The following is a 17,855-nucleotide window of genomic DNA, read 5'->3' as shown; positions in this document are numbered from 1 at the left end:
GTGAAGGGAAATCTTAATAATACAGGATACAATGGCATTCTAGATGATTCTGTGCTTCCAATGTTGTGTCAACATTTTGGGGAAGTCCCTTTTCTGTTTCAGCATGACAACGGCCCCATGCACAAAGCGTGAGATTCATACATAAATGGTTTGTTGAGATCAATGTGGAAGAACTTGACTGGCCTGCACAGAGCCCTGACCTGAGCCTCATTGAACCCCTTTGAGATGAATTGGAACGCTGACTGCAAGCCAGTCCTAATCTCCCAACATCAGTACCCAACCTCACTAATACTCGCAGCTGAATGGAAGCAAGTTCCCAAAGCAATGTTCCAACATCTAGTGGAAATCCTTCCCAGAAGAGTGGAGACTGTTTGAACAGCAAAGGGGGGACTAACTCCAAATTAATGCCCATTTGATGAGCAGGTGTGCACATACTTTTGGTTAAGTATTTTTTTCCCAAGTGTTTCATCTAGCCAGCCACTCAAAGTCGTGGGGGATAGGCGGTATCCAGATTTTCATACAGTCATAACGTGTCTGTACCATACCGGGGTATACGATATTACCGGAAGTGGACAGAAGTGCGTGCTATAACCTGCTTCAGTCTGCTTTCCAACAGACACTGGGAGATGAATTCATGTTTCAGCAGGACAATAACCTAAAACACAAGTCCAAATCAACACAAATCTAATGCCTACTTAAATAAAGGTGAAATAAATTAATAAAATACACGAGTTGTTTACCAGGGAAGACAGTGATTGAGGGAGAGTTACAGTGTTGACTTAAATCTGCATGGAAATCTATGGCAAGACCTGAAAATGATTGTCTAGCAATGTTCAACATCCAATTTCACAGAGCTTGAAGAATCTTTAAAAGAATAATGGGCAAATATTGTACACTCCAGGTTTTTATTTTATTTATTTAACTAGGCAAGCCAGTTAAGAAGAAATTATTCTTTTCAATGAAGGCCTACCCCGGCCAAATCCTCCCCTAACCCAGACAACGCTGGGCTAATTGGGCTTCGCCCTATGGGACTGCCGATCTTCGGACAGTTGTGATACAGCCCAGGATCAAACCAGCGTCTGTAGTAACCACTTCTAGCACTGAGATGCAGTGCCTTAGATCGCTGTGCCACACGGGAGCCTAGAGACTTACCCAGAAAGAAAGGTGATTCTAACATGTATTGACTTGGGTGTGAATACTTATGTAAATATGATGTCATTATTTCATTTTCAATACATTATGGGATATTGTGTGTAGATGGGTGAGAAAAAATATGTCATCCATTTGAAATTCCGCCTGTAACAACAAAATGTGGAATGAGTCAAGGGGTATGAATATTTCTGAAGGCACGGTACTTGTGGAAAACACTGCACACACTCCATACCGGACGTGTACACTAGTACGCGTTACCATGCAGTGAAACACTGCTTCCCATTCATTTTCCATGGAAGGAAAGCAGTGAGAGGCAGTGTGGGCGAGGGACCTTTGGGTGGCGCGAAAGTGGCGTGGGAGGCGGTGAAAAAGTTCAGCATTTCCCAACTTTACGCGAATCACCAGCGGCACCCACTGGGCGATGACCAATCAAATTGAGTGGTTCCCATTACGAAGTTGACTCGATGCAACCCAAGGCTGGAGACTTTCTTCAGCAAAGATGGCTGACAAAAATTCTAGGATGGAAGCAAATTTAAGTAATTATAATTTCATAACTAATCATGCAAAAAATGTACTGTTCAGAAGAATATGTTAGGTAAATTTAGAGACCAACGATTATGCATATTTTTTTGACATGAAGTTCATTTACGTAAATTGCTATTTAGTAAGCTAGCTGACTAGGGTGTGGAGGGTGTGGGCTAGGGCCATTCCCCCCAGAAATGTCCGGGAACTCGCAGGTGCCTTGGTGGAAGAGTGGGGTAACATCTCACAGCAAGAACTGGCAAATCTGGTGCCACTGCAGTACTTAATGCAGCTGATGGCCACACCAGATACTGACTGTTACTTTTGATTTTGACCCACCCTTTGTTCAGGAACACATTTTTCAATTTCTGTTAGTCACATGTCTGTGGAACTTGTTTAGTTTATGTCTCAGTTGTTGAATCATGTTATGCTCATACAAATATTTACACATGTTAAGTTTGCTGAAAATAAACGCAGTTGACAGAGGATGTTTCTTTTTTTGCTGAGTTTAGTAACCAAAAAAGTGTTAAACAAATCAAAATATATTTTATATTTGAGATTTTTCAAAGTAGCCAGCCTTTGCCTTGATGACAGCTTTTCACTCTTGGCATTCTTTCAACCAGCTTCATGAGGTAGTCACCTGGAATGCATTTCAATTAACAGGTGTGCCCTGTTAAAAGTTAATTTGTTGAATTGCATTTTCTCAACGAGCTTCACCTGGAATGCTTTAACAACAGTCTTGAAGGGGTTCACACATATGCTGAGCACTTGTTGGATGCTTTTCCTTCATCTGCGATCCAACTCATCCCAAACCATCTCAATTGGGTTGAGGTCGAGTGATTGTGGAGGCCAGGTCATCTGATGCAGCACTCCATCACTCTCCTTCTTGATCAAATAGTCCTTACACATTCTGGAGTTGTGTTGGGTCATTGTCCTGTTGAAAAACAAATTATAGTCCCACGGCCTTGTCTCAGGGTAGTAGGTTGGTGGTTGAAGATATCCCTCTCGTGGTGTGGGGGCTGTGCTTTGACAAAGTGGGTGGGGTTATATCCTGCCTGTTTGGCCTCGCCCTCTTGTCTCAGCCTCCAGTACTTATGCTGCAATAGTTCATGTGTCGGGGGGCTAGGGTCAGTCTGTTATATCTGGAGTATTTCTCCTGTCTCATCCGGTGTCCTGTGTGAATTTAAGTATATTTTCCCTCTCTCTCTGAGGACCTGAGCTCTAGGACCATGCCTCAGGACTACCTGGCCTGATGACTCCTTGCTGTCCCCAGTACACCTGGTCATGCTGCTGCTCCAGTTTCAACTATTCTGCCTGCGGCTATGGAACCCTGACCTGTTCACTGGACGTGCTACCTTGTCCCGGACCTGCTGTTTTGGACTCTACCACACCTGCTGTCTCTAACTCTGAATGATAGGCTATGAAAAGCCAACTGACATTTACTCCTGAGGTGCTGACCTGTTGCACCCTCTACAACCACTGGGATTATTATTATCTAACCCTATGAACGTCATCTATGAACGTCAACGGTCATCTATGAACGTTTGAACATCTTGGCCATGTACTGTTATAATCTCCACCTGGCACAGCCAGAAGAGGACTGGCCACACCTCCGAGTCTGGTTCTGCTCTAGGTTTCTTCCTAGGTTCTGGCCTTTCTAGTTTTTCCTAACCACCGTGCTTCTACATCTGCATTGCTTGCTGTTTGGGGTTTTAGGCTGGGTTTCTGTAGAGCACTTTTCTTCAGCTGATGTAAAAAGGGCTTTATAAATAAATTTGATTGATTGACTAAACCCAAACCCGATGGGATGGCATATCGCTGCAGAATGCTGTAGTAGTCATACTAGTTAAGTGTGCCTTGAATTCTAAATAAATGTCACCAGCAAAGCACCCCCACACCACCTCATCCATGCTTCACGGTAGGAACCACATGCGGAGTCCATCTGTTCACATATTCTGCGTCTCACAAAGACACGGCGGTTGGAAACAAAAATCTCCAATTTGGACTCATCAGACCAAAGGACAGATTTCCACCGGTCTAATGTCCATTCTCGTGTACTTGACCCAAGCAAGTCTCTTATTGGTGTCCTTTAGTAGTGATTTCTTTGCAGAAATTCGACCATGAAGACCTGATTCACACAGTCTCCTCTGAACAGTTGATGTTGAGATGTGTCTGTTACCTGAACTCTGAAGCATTTATTTGGGCTGCAATCTGAGGTGCAGTGAACTCTAATGAACTTATCCTCTGCAGCAGAGGTAACTCTGGGTCTTCCTTTCCTGTGGCGGTCCTCATGAGCCAGTTTCATCATAGAGTTTGATGGTTTTGCGACTGCACTTGAAGAAACTTTCAAAGTTTTTGACATTTTGATTGACTGACCTCCGTGTCTAAAAGTAAATGGACTGTCGTTTCCCTTTGCTTATTTGAGCTGTGTTTGCCATAATATGGACTTGGTCTTTTACCAAATAGAGCTATCTTCTGTATACCACCCCTACCTTGTCACAACACAACTGTTTGGCTCAAACGCATTGAGGAAAGCAATTCCACAAATTAACTTTTAACAAGGCACACCTGTTTATTGAAATGCTTTGTGGCCTGCTGGAGGTCATTTTGCAGGGCTCTGGCAGTGCACCTCCTTGCACAAAGGCGGAGGTAGCGGTCCTGCTGCTGGGTTGTTGCCCTCCTACGGCCTCCTCCACGTCTCCTGATGTACTGGCCTGTCTCCTGGTAGCGCCTCCATGCTCTGGACACTACGCTGACAGACACAGCAAACCTTTTTGCCACAGCTCGCATTGATGTGCCATCCTGGATGAACTGCACTACCTGAGCCACTTGTGTGGGGTGTAGACACCGTCTCATGCTAACACTAGAGTGAAAGCACCGCCAGCATTCAAAAGTGACCAAAACATCAGCCAGGAAGCATAGGAACTGAGAAGTGGTCTGTGGTCACCACCTGCAGAACCATTCATTTTTTGGGGGTGTCTTGCTAATTGCCTATAATTTCCACCTTTTGTCTATTCCATTTGCACAACAGCATGTGAAATTAATTGTAAATCAGCATTGCTTCCTAATTGGACAGTTTGATTTCACAGAAGTGTGATTGACTTGGAGTTACATTGTGTTGTTTAAGTGTTCCCTTTATTTTTTTGAGCAGTGTATATTCTGTAATATAGACAAAAAAATACATACCGTTGCATGAGTCACATTAGATAAAATCATTTGAAGGAACATTCTATATTAAACTATGACGTTTTTTCTTAGGAGTCCATGTTACAGCAGAAACGGAGTCAACCACACAAATGCCAGGCGGTCCTGTCTTCAGTGAGCAGTTCGTTCCACACTTTTTTTTTTACGGTTATGACGAACTTAATCCATAACCGTTGGTTATACGGTAATTGTGCCAGCCCTAGTACTTTCTTTACTGTACTGAACTCTACTGTAATGTAGTGTACTTTTCTGTCCAAACTTGTGAAAACAGTCTGATTGGTTCAGATTTGTTTGGGCCAAATGAGGGCCGATCCAAAAGTATGTGGACGTTGAAATCATGACTGGTCTGGACCGGACCAAAAAACTATGTCTGTGGACATCGAAATCAAGGCCAGGTTAGACAGTCCCAATCTCAACTACTTCTCAACGTCCACGGACGTCCGGTGTCAGTCGGTGCTCAGTGGGTGAGGATGCTAGTTACAGTAAATGGAAAGAGGGGGCTCATGGGTAGGTGTCAGTAAGAGCCAGGAGAGGTGGCATTAATTAGAGAGAGACTTTTCACTCTTGCTTTGACCACCAGATGACAGAAAGTAAACAGTTATGAGCTGAACATGCCAGTGGAAGAGAGGACAGTAAATAGCAAGTGACCCAACTTTTGTTTGTGACTACGTTTTCCCATTGTAGCCAATTCAATTGCGAAAATTCACATGGAAATGACCAAAGTCATTAACAGTTCTGTATTTGAGAGTGAAAACTAACATGGTGTGGCAAAACATGCAAAGGTGCTAAAGAATCTTGAGAAAGCCCTGGCTGGGCCTACTTTTACAAGAAGTATACAGGAGAATGTCTATCTAAGTGCTCACAATTCAGCTGTACGTGGCTTTTGGCATTTCATGCATTTATACTTCGCTGGCCTTGAGAAATGGCCTTAAGTGCTCAAGACAACATAGCCGACTAAAACGGTAGAGCAGGAACCTAGTGCTGAGTGATTAGTGCTTTTGAGGTTGGTTCGGTTTCAGTATATATATATATATATATATATATATATATATATATATATATATATATATATATAATAAATTTTAAAAAAGCCTAATTCGATTAGTTATTTTAAACACTAAAATCATTATGAAATTCCAAAACCAAAAATAGTGAACATTCAATTGCCAAAACATTGAAAATATTCCATTGTCTCCATCAGGTCCACATTGGTAAACTTCAATAGAAAAAACACTATGAAATAATAACATATTAAAGTTGTTTGTATATTCTTAGTTATTTTTCATCCCTTAAAGTCATCATCTCAGGCAGCAGCAGCCAGCCAGTCAAGAGCATCTAACGTTATCTCTGTGCTCTCCCATACTGTACTGTCTTTAGCCATCCTATTTTTGTTAGGCTAGCCTGCATATGTACACTGCAAAGCTGGTCTTACAAAATCATTTTAATAGTTCTTCAAAGTAGATAAGGTAGATTTTCACGAATGGTCTCTATCCGTCTCATTGTTGTGTTGTGTATATTCCTCTCATGTAGTCTATGAGGTCTGTGTGCACCTAACCTAATGTAGCAAGTGTAAAAGTGTATCAGTCTCTGTCCAAGCTGGGAAAAAAACAGGCACAGTGGATTAGTCATTGTACTTAATTACCGCGTTCCTGCGCTGAACTAAACTCAGCAACAAAGAAAATGTCCTCTCACTGTCAACTGCGTTTATTTTCAAAATTAAAATGTAACTATTTTTATAAACATAAGATTCAACAATTGAGACAAACTGAACAAGTCCCACAGACATGTGACTAACAGAAATTGAATAATGTGTCCCTGAACAAAGGGGGGGGGGGGGGGGGGTGCAAAATCAAAGTAACAGTCAGGATCTGGTCACCAGATGCATTAAGTACTGCAGTGCATCTCCTCCTCATGGACTGCACCAGATTTGCCAGTTCTTGCTGTGAGATGTTACCCCACCTCTTCCACCAAGTTCCCAGACATTTCTGGGGGGAATGGCCCTAGCCCTCACCCTCCGATCCAACAGGTCCCAGACATGCTCAATTGGATTGAGATCCGGGATCTTCGCTGGCCATGGCAGAACATTGACATTCCTGTCTTGCAGGAAATCACGCACAGAACGAGCAGTATGGCAGGTGGCATTGTCATGCTGGATGGAGGGTCATGTCAGGATGAGCCTGCAGGAAGGGTACCACATGAGGGAGGAGAATGTCTTCCCTGTAACGCACAGCGTTGAGATTGCCTGCAATGGCAACAAGCTCAGTCCGATGATGCTGTGACACACCGCCCCAGACCATGACGGACCCTCCACCTCCAAATCGATCCCGCTCCAGAGTACAGGCCTCGGTGTAACACTCATTCCTTCGACAATTAATGCGGATCCGACCATCACCCCTGGTGAGACAAAACCGCGACTCGTCAGTGACGAGCACTTTTTGCCAGTCCCGTCTGGTCCAGCGACGGTGGGTTTGTGACATTGTTGCTGGTGATGTGTGGTGAGGACCTGCCTTACAACAGGCCTACAAGCCCTCAGTCCAGCCGCTCTCAGCCTATTGTGGACAGCCTGAGCATGGATGGAGGGATTGTGCGTTCCTGGTGTAACTCGGGCAGTTGTTGTTCCAATCCTGTACCTGTCCCTCAGGTGTGATGTTCGGATGTACCGGTCCTGTGCAGATGTTGTTACAGGTGGTCTGCCACTGCGAGGACGATCAGCTGTCCATCCTGTCTCCCTGTAGCGCCGTATTAGGGGTCTCACAGTACGGACATTGCAATGTATTGCCCTGGCCACATCTGCAATCCTGTTAGGAATTTTATGAATAATGACTAAACAATGTTTACATTTAGATGAAACTATAACTAATTGAACTCTACCCTTTATTATTATTATATCTGATTAATAATGTTAATTCATAAGGAAGGGATTATGTAGCATGAACAAGGAGTAATTCAAACATAACAAACACCATTCCAACTTAGTTGGAGAGGTATGTGGTGTGGGTTATAAAGTAAGCCAAAAGGATCGTTAAACTATGGTTGAACCGACTCAACTTAGCCCTGTGATGTTTAGATAAGGCAGTGAGTAACTTCTTAGGTCTTCCATTATCTCGAGTTGTCTGCTAAAGTGGTAATAAATTATAGTGAACCTTCTAGAGTTAATGATCTAGTGATATTGTGTGTCATGTGTGTGCGCTGGTGAGTTGGAATTAACTTTTGAACCTGTTTTATCTTGGTCAAGAGGAGGAGCTTTATTTTGTATATAAACTGTTGTTTGTGGTTAAATGGGAGCGTGCTCCGAGAATAAATACTATTATTAAAAATAGATAAGACTGTTCCCTGTCTATTTTATGTTAATAAGAATCTTACAAATTCTTAGAAACAGACAGAGTGATATTAATTAATGAGCACATAAAGGAATTATGAAATTCCGATAACAAATCCTCATGCCTCCTTGAAGAATTCCTAAGGCACGTTTACGCAGATGAGCAGGGACCCTGGGCATCTTTCTTTCAGTGTTTTTCAGAGTCCGTAGAAAGGCCTCTTTAGTGTCCTAAGTTTTCGTAACTGTGACCTTAATTGCCTACCGTCTGTAAGCTGTTAGTGTCTTAACAACCATTCCACAGGTGCATGTTCATTAAGTATTAAGTATGGGAAACAGTGTTTAAACCCTTTACAATAAAGATCTGTTAAGTTATTTGGGGATTTTTACGAATTATCTTTAAAAGACAGGGTCCTGAAAAAGGGATGCTTCTTTTGTTTTGAGTTTAGGTTGAATAATTGTTTAAATGAAAACTACAACTCCCTTCAACCCAGCATCCCATATAGAAATTAAGGACTATCGTGAATGATTTGATTTCCCTCTAGAGAAACAACCGTTGGTCAATTAGTTGTTTAATAACTGAACCCCCCCCCCCCCAAAATTAAAAATCGCTCTGCACTACAAGACCCACACATAGGTCCTACTTGCAAGAACCCACAAACAGTTCTGAAAGTATTCAGACCCCTTATGTTAAAACCTTATTCTAAAATTGTTTAAATTGTTTTTCCCCCCAGCAATCTACACACAATAACACATAATGACAAAACAAAAACCCGGTTTAGAATTTTTTTTCTAATTTATTTCCAATAAAAAATGAAAAATGACATTTACATAAGTATTCAGACCCTTTACTCAGTACTTTGTTGAAGCACCTTTGGCAGCGATAACAGCCTCGAGTCTTCTTGGGTATGACACGACAAGCTTGACACACCTATATTTGGGGGGTTTCTCCCATTTTTCTCTGCAGATCCTCTCAAGCTCTGTCAGGTTGGATGGGAAGCATTGCTGCACAGCTATTTTCAGGTCTCTCCAGTGATGTTCGATCGGGTTCAAGTCCAGGCCACTCCTGCATTGTCTTGGCTGTGTGCTTAGAGTTGTTGTCCTGTTGAAAGGTGACCCTTCACCCCAGTCTGAGGTCGTGAGCAGGTTTTCATCAAGGATCTCGACTTTGCTCCGTTCATCTTTCCCTTGATCCTGACTAGTCTCCCAGGCCCTGCCGCTGAAAAACATCCCCACAGCGTGCTGTTGCCACCACGCTTCACCGTAGGGATGATGCCAGATTTCCTCCAGAAGTCACGCTTGGCATTCAGGCTAAAAATAGTTCAATCTTGGTTTCATCAGACCAGAGAATCTTGTTTCTCATGGTCTGACAGTCCTTTAGGTGCCTTTTGGCAAACTCCAAGTGGGCTGTCAAGTGCCTTTTACCCAGGAGTGGCTTCCGTCTGGACACAACCATGAAGGCCTGATTGGCGGAGTGCTGCAGAGATAGTTGTCCTTCTGGAAGGTTCTCCCGTGTCCACAAAGGAACTCAGGAGCTCTGTCATTGAGACCATCGGGTTCTCAAACGATTGCTCAGTTTGGCCAGGCAGCCAGCTCTAGAAATAGTATCGGTGGATCCAAACTTTTTCCATTTAAGAATGACGGAGGCCTTCAATATTCAGACATTTTTTGGTACTCTTCCCCAGATCTGTGCCTCGACACAATCCTCTCGGAGCTCTATGGACAATTCCCTCAACCTCATGGCTTGGCGTTTTCTCTGACAAGCACGGTCAACTGTGGGACCTTACATATTTTGTTGGTCACATACATCAGCAGATGTTATTGCAAGTGTAGCAAAATGCTTGTAAGGCAGGTGTGTGCCTTTCCAAATCATGTCCAATCAATTGAATTTACCACAGGTGGACTCCAAATCAAGTTGTAGAAACATCAAGGATGGTCAATGTTAACAGGATGCACCTCAGCTCAATTTCGAGTCTCATAGCAAAGAGTCTGAATACTTATGTAAATAAGGTATTTTACATTTTTTATACATTTGCAAACATTTCTAAAAACCTGTTTTCGCTTTGTCATTATGGGGTATTTTAGATTGATGAGGGAAAAAATGTATTTAATACATTTTAGAATAAGGCTGTACTGTAGAATGGATATACAAGTTAACCTGGCTGCTATAGATGGTAAAGCCCTCTCCAGACCAGACAACCCTTTCAGACTCACGCAAAGCTACTGACTCAGTCCTCATCAGCCTCTTTACCCAGGAGACAAGCCTTCTAATAGGGTGAATAGTGATTAAAAGGGAAACTCAACATTCAACAGTTGTTACTGGGACCCTAATCCACGACAGGCCATAGAAACCAGAGGCTGTGTCCGAAATGGCACCCTATTCCATATATAGGAATAGGGTGCCATTTGGAAGGCAGCCACAGTAAGCACACCCACCCAGTCAGCAGTAGGCCAGCCAGAGAGAGATAACTGGAGGATATTGACAAAGGAGGCAGAGAAAGGAAGAGGGAGAATGAATTCCACAACCAGACTGATCCACCACGCCCAACAATACTCCACACAGATAAAGGGCAATTGTTCTGGTTGGGATAACAAACTATAGCCTTTAGTGGTAGATGGGTTCCAGTGACAAGGTCCAAGGCAGTTCAGTAATTGGTGCAGGTCCAATACTTGGCGTTGATATGAACTTACACTTTTCAAGTATCACAGTTGAATGTATATGATTTATTTGATTGATTATCCACATCGACAGGGCTGCAGTGAGGTGGGTCAAGAGCGTCAAGTTCCTCGGTGTCCAAATAACTAAGAACTTAAAATGATCCATCACGCGCAGTCGTGAAGGCGCGACAATGCCTCTTCCCCATCAGGAAGTTGAAAAGGGTTGGCAAAAAGTCCTCAACATGTTCTACAGCTACACAATTGAGAGCATCTTGACTGGCTGCATCACTGCTTGGTATGGCAACAGCATTTCCCCCAATCGCATGGCGCTATAGAGGTTGGTGCGGACAGCCCGGTACATCACCTCTATATCAGGGGGTGTGAAAGGCAGACTGGAAAAATGGTTCTAGACTCCAGCCACCCAAGTCACAGACTGTTCTCTTTGCTTCCACACAGCAAGTGGCATCAAGTGTGACAACAACAGGCTCCTGCACAGCTTCTATCTCCAAGCAATGAGACTGCTAAATAGCTAACAAAATGGCTACACAAATTATAGTTTATTTTTGTTCTGTCTATGCACACTAACCATAATTTACACTGCTGCTACCCTGTTTATCATATATCCTGATGCCTAGTCACCTTACCCCAATACATACAGTAGCTACCTCCATCACTTCTCCTTTACCCATATCCAGATAGCAGATGTTCTGAAAGAGCTGGAAAACCTGGACCCATACAAATCAGCTGGGCTTGACAATCTGGACCCCCTATTTCTGAAACTGTCCGCCGCCATTGTCGCACCCCCTATTACCAGCCTGTTCAACCTCTCCTTCGTATCATCTGAGATCCCCAAGGATTGGAAAGCTGCCGCTGTCATCCCCCTCTTCAAAGGGGGAGACACCCTGGACCCAAACTGTTACAGACCTATATCCATCCTGCCCTGCCTAGCTAAGGTCTTCGAAAGCCAAGTCAACAAACAGATCACTGACCATCTCGAATCCCACCGTACCTTCTCCGCTGTGCAATCCGGTTTCCGAGCCGGTCACGGGTGCACCTCAGCCACGCTCAAGGTACTAAACGATATCATAACCGCCATCGATAAAAGACATTACTGTGCAGCCGTCTTCATCGACCTGGCCAAGGCTTTCGACTCTGTCAATCACCATATTCTTATCGGCAGACTCAATAACCTCGGTTTTTCTAATGACTGCCTTGCCTGGTTCACCAACTACTTTGCAGACAGAGTTCAGTGTGTCAAATCGGAGGGCATGTTGTCCGGTCCTCTGGCAGTCTCTATGGGGGTACCACAGGGTTCAATTCTTGGGCCGACTCTTTTCTCTGTATACATCAATGATGTTGCTCTTGCTGCGGGCGATTCCCTGATCCACCTCTACGCAGACGACACCATTCTGTATACTTCCGGCCCTTCCCTGGACACTGTGCTATCTAACCTCCAAACGAGCTTCAACGCCATACAACACTCCTTCCGTGGCCTCCAACTGCTCTTAAACGCTAGTAAAACCAAATGCATGCTTTTCAACCGTTCGCTGCCTGCACCCGCACGCCCGACTAGCATCACCACCCTGGACGGTTCCGACCTAGAATATGTGGACATCTATAAGTACCTAGGTGTCTGGCTAGACTGCAAACTCTCCTTCCAGACTCATATCAAACATCTCCAATCCAAAATCAAATCTAGAGTCGGTTTTCTATTCCGGAACAAAGCCTCCTTCACTCACGCCGCCAAACTTACCCTAGTAAAACTGACTATCCTACCGATCCTCGACTTCGGCGATGTCATCTACAAAATAGCTTCCAATACTCTACTCAGCAAACTGGATGCAGTTTATCACAGTGCCATCCGTTTTGTTACTAAAGCACCTTATACGACCCACCACTGCGACCTGTATGCCCTAGTCGGCTGGCCCTCGCTACATGTTCGTCGTCAGACCCACTGGCTCCAGGTCATCTACAAGGCTATGCTAGGTAAAGTGCCGCCTTATCTCAGTTCACTGGTCACGATGGCTACACCCACCCGTAGCACGCGCTCCAGCAGGTGTATCTCACTGATCATCCCTAAAGCCAAAACCTCATTTGGACGCCTTTCCTTCCAGTTCTCTGCTGCCTGCGACTGGAACGAATTGCAAAAATCTCTGAAGTTGGAGACTTTTATCTCCCTCAACAACTTTAAAAATCTGCTATCCGAGCAGCTAACCGATCGCTGCAGCTGTACATAGTCCATCTGTAAACTACCCACCCAATTTACCTACCTCACCCCCATACTGCTTTTATTTATTTACTTTTCTGCTCTTTTGCACACCAGTATCTCTTCTTGCACATGATCATCTGATGATTTATCACTCCAGTGTTAATCTGCTAAATTGTAATTATTCGATTTATTGCCTACCTCATGCCTTTTGCACACATTGTATATAGATTCTCTTTTTCTACCATGTTATTGACTTGTTTATTATTTACTCCATGTGTAACTCTGTGTTGTTGTCTGTTCACACTGCTATGCTTTATCTTGGCCAGGTCGCAGTTGCAAATGAGAACTTGTTCTCAACTAGCCTACCTGGTTAAATAAAGGTGAAATAAATAAAAAAATCCCTGCAAATTGTAAAAATGGGTATTGGAAGTGACTCTGTACATATAGTACCAGTCAAAGGTTTGGACACCTATTCATTCCAGGGTCTCTTTATTTTTACAATGTAGAACAATAACATATTGAACCATGTAGTAATCCCACCCCCAAAAAGTGTTAAACAAATCAAATACACTGCTCAAAAAAATAAAGGGAACACTTAAACAACACAATGTAACTCCAAGTCAATCACACTTCTGTGAAATCAAACTGTCCACTTAGGAAGCAACACTGATTGACAATAAATTCCACATGCTGTTGTGCAAATGGAATAGACAAAAGGTGGAAATTATAGGCAATTAGCAAGACACCCCCAATAAAGGAGTGGTTCTGCAGGTGGTGACCACAGACCACTTCTCAGTTCCTCTGCTTCCTGGCTGATGTTTTGGTCACTTTTGAATGCTCGCGGTGCTTTCACTCTAGTGGTAGCATGAGATGGAGTCTACAACCCACACAAGGGGCTCAGGTAGTGCAGCTCATCCAGGATGGCACATCAATGCGAGCTGTGGCAAGAAGGTTTGCTGTGTCTGTCAGCGTAGTGTCCAGAGCATGGAGGCGCTACCAGGAGACAGGCCAGTACATCAGGAGACGTGGAGGAGGCCATAGGAGGGCAACAACCCAGCAGCAGGACCGCTACCTCCGCCTTTGTGCAAGGAGGAGCACTGCCAGAGCCCTGCAAAATGACCTACTCATGTAGCTTCTTACTTTCTCGCGTTCTTAATTTTATTTGTTCTATGCTGTGTTATTTTTAGTGCTTCATTGATTACAGCATTTCTGGGTTTTGAGCTTGCAAGAAAGGCATTTCACTGTACTTGTGCAATTTGGGGTATCTGTACTTTACTATTTATATTTTTACAACTTTTACTTTACTACTACATTCCTAAAGAAAAGAAAATAATTTTTTCTCCATACATTTTCCCTGACACCCGAAAGTACTTGTTACATTAAGAACACTTTGCAGGACACAAAATGGTCCAATTCACAAACTTATCAAGATTACATCCCTGGTCATCCCTACTGCCTCTGATCTGGTGGACTCCTAAACACAAATGCTTTATTTGTAAATTAGTTTTGAAATGTTTCCATGGCTATCCATGAATAAGAAAATAAGAAAATTGTGCCTACTGGTTTGCTTAATATAAGGAATTTGAAATGAATCATACTTTTACTTTTGATACTTAAGTATATTTAGAACTAAATACTTTGACTTTTACTCAAGTAGTATTTTACTGGGTGTCTTTCACTTGAGTAATTTTCTATTAAGGTATCTTTACTTTTACTCAAGTATGACAACGGGGCACTTTTTCCACCACTGCTTGTACATGTGACAAAACTTGAAGTAGCATGCAAACTCAACATTAGTTCTTCAAAACTTCACATGCATCCTCTACCACAAGACGTTCAATAATATGTTAAGAAAAAGCATGCAAGGAACACAAAACTTTAATTAACACACCCACACAGTAAACTGGGTTGGCCGTGGGGGTGTAGGGCTTACACACAGAGCACGCCAACTCCCAAGTTCAAAAAGTACAGTGTGAGAGAAGACAGTATATTACACAAAACATAACAGAGAGTATAACATTAACAGTTGTTTACCCTGTCTGTAGTAGTGGTAGTTAATCTACTCTTTCCTTCCTATATTTCACTGAGCAGTTTTTGCATGTTCCTCTCACTTCCCCATACATCTGACTGACACACCCCCTTCTGCACACTGTCTTCAAACTAACAGAAAATACGTTTTACTACAAAATCATATTCTAAATCCAGAGCATTTCTTACCTGAGTGAAGCTGTTTTGTGAAAAACGTTTTCCCCAATGTAAAGTTGGAAGTAAAACTCATTTTCCTGCAAACAGTAGCGTGCAGCATTCTCAGTCGCCCCAACACACCCTGGTTGTAATCCAGAGCATGACGTCCCTCCCTCTCTTTCACTCACACCCTCCCTCTTTCCCTCTGTGCCCCCCATCCTCAATTCCACATTTTCTTTTCTCCCTCCCCCTCTCTCCTGCGCTCTTTCTGACAGTGTGAAGGGAGGCTCTCTATAGGGCCCGTCTACGTTTCACCTACTGTACCACCCTCGTCTCAGCCTCTCAGGCTCCTTTTCAACTAAACAAACCCAGTAGCTCTCATTTCAGCAGCTAAAGGGTTTCTTTGCTATACAATTTCGAGCCTTATCTTAGAAAGTAACCCAATAACAGCCAGGGCTGTTGCCAACTGAAATCTACAGGGGTTGCTCAACTAAAAGTTTTGCGAATATGCTGCGGGACATAGAGGTAATTTGTGGTTTTGTTCAGTACACTGCGTCACTACTTCATTGCTCCAGACCAGCGCAAGGGGGAGTTAGAGCACTGATTATGCTTTTGGCTCCCATGGCGCTACTGTCTCTCTAACTGACAATGAATGAGTGACATAAACCAAATAATTGAAATTGAACAATTATCAGTTTCTAACTGAATGATGAGTCAATGATGAGTCTAGGCTGTATCACATCCGACCGTGATTGGATGTCCAATAGGGCGGCACACAATTATTAGTTTAGATTTATATAAAAAGCCCCTTAGATATTCTCACAAATCAGATTTGCCTTAACGAAAAATGCCACTTAGATTTTAATTTAGAGTCCTCCAATCCGCTGAATGTAATTATTGGAGGAGAGTCACGTATTGAAAAATATATTTTTAGATATACTGTAGGCCTACCGTTGCCGACATGCGTCTCACTAGTGTTGAGTAATGTGCCGTTAAGTGGCGTAGGTCTTATTTATTTAAAAAGCATATTATAGTTATAAGCAATCGGATTTGAAGTGTTAGTCTACCCCTGTATGGTCAACTATTTCAGCACCGTTTCGCACTACTCTGAGACAAGCATGGGGACTGGTCTTGATAAATCAATGAGATTTGTATTTTCACTTAATCTCTGTTTGGGTATTGGTTAGACTACAATTGGGATGTGGAAATGTTATGCTCTTAGTACTGTAGCCTACTCCAGAGCGTCACGTTGTACAGCGCCATATTTTCCATTCCATCCTAACGGAAACGCAGAGGATTTTGTTTTAGTTTTTCTTGGAATAGAAACACCATAATATTAACTCAAATTAAATTAAGCTACATTCCTTAAAATCAATCCCATATGCAATGTTCTTACAAAAAAAGGTTTTCAAATTCTCTAGTACAGCCAATATTAAAGGCTATCAAATGCTTTTCAAAGATGCCCTCTGGTGGTCAAACTAGCAATAACTAGCATTAAAAGGTAACAATGGCTGACAAATAACATGCCTTAGAATTCTAATTCTAATTTTAAAGGAGGAACCATTGTACTGGCCCAAATGAAAGAAGTACTGGGCAGGTCCAAGATCTCACAGAAAACCTGATGCATGCATTATAGAGTTGCCCTTTATTTCAATTGCACACCTAGCAAGAGACCGTTGGCTAGCGGTGTTCCTGTACTGTGCAATGTAATGTTAGTGTACATGTAATGGCAGAGTTTGCAAAACAAATGCACACCCAATGGATACAAATTATCATGATATATCATTCTGCCAGGTAGGCCTACTATGCAGTCAACACTTAGCTAATTGGGAAGTTTTTGGGTGAACGCCTTTAAAAACGGACTAACTGGTTAGTGCATTATTACTGAATTGCGCATCAAATATTCTACCAAGACTTACAACTCGGATCAGGCCCTAAATTGTTTTACAGCTCTGTGTAACACTGTTGCAGATAAGCATGCTCAGTATTTTTTTTTAACTATGAATAGTTGCTTCAAACATGAATTGTATGAAAAATTTAAGGAAATAAACTTAGCTTGGGCTACGGATAGATTGACTGATATTACATCTGACTGGCAGCCCTTCAGACAAGAGGTCGACCGATTAAATCGGATTAATTAGGGCCGATTTCAAGTTTTCATAACACTTCATAATCAGTATTTTTGGACACCGATTTAAAACATTTTTTTACACCTTTCTTTGACTAGGCAAGTCAGTTAAGAACACATTCCTATTTTCAATGACGGCCTTGGAACGGTGGGTTAACTGCCTTGTTCAGGGGCAGAACGACAGATTTTTATCTTGTCAGCTCGGGGATTCGTTTTTGCAATCTTCCGGTTACTAGTCCAACGCTCTAACCACCTGCTTTACATTGCACTCCGCGAGGAGCCTGCTTGGCAGGCTGACTACCTGTTACGCGAGGGCAGCAAGAAGCCAAGGTAAGATGCTAGCTAGCATTAAACTTATCTTATAAAAAACAGTCAATCTTAACATAATCACTAGTTAACTACACATGGTTGATGATATTACTGGTTTATCTAGCGTGTCCTGCGTTGCATATAATCGATGCGGGCCTGTTAATTTCTCATCA

The 17,855-nt window shown here is 42.8% G+C and overlaps 1 protein-coding gene across 2 annotated transcripts in view; it reads right to left on the bottom strand.

The window, feature by feature from the left end:
* Positions 1-15,393, bottom strand: part of LOC129822175 (myotubularin-related protein 4-like) — a 145,118-nt gene extending 129,725 nt beyond the window's left edge. For both annotated transcript variants that reach the window (XM_055880243.1, XM_055880251.1), the window contains exon 1: positions 15,279-15,393. The gene's annotated coding sequence lies outside the window, so the exon portion shown is untranslated. The remainder of the gene's footprint in view (positions 1-15,278) is intronic.
* Positions 15,394-17,855: the final 2,462 nt, after the last annotated feature.

This window comes from Salvelinus fontinalis, chromosome 2 (assembly GCF_029448725.1).
Source record: "Salvelinus fontinalis isolate EN_2023a chromosome 2, ASM2944872v1, whole genome shotgun sequence".
NCBI classification, from domain to species: Eukaryota; Metazoa; Chordata; class Actinopteri; order Salmoniformes; family Salmonidae; genus Salvelinus; species Salvelinus fontinalis.
Note: the sequence above shows the minus strand (reverse complement) of the source record. Positions and strands in the feature narration are given on the sequence as shown.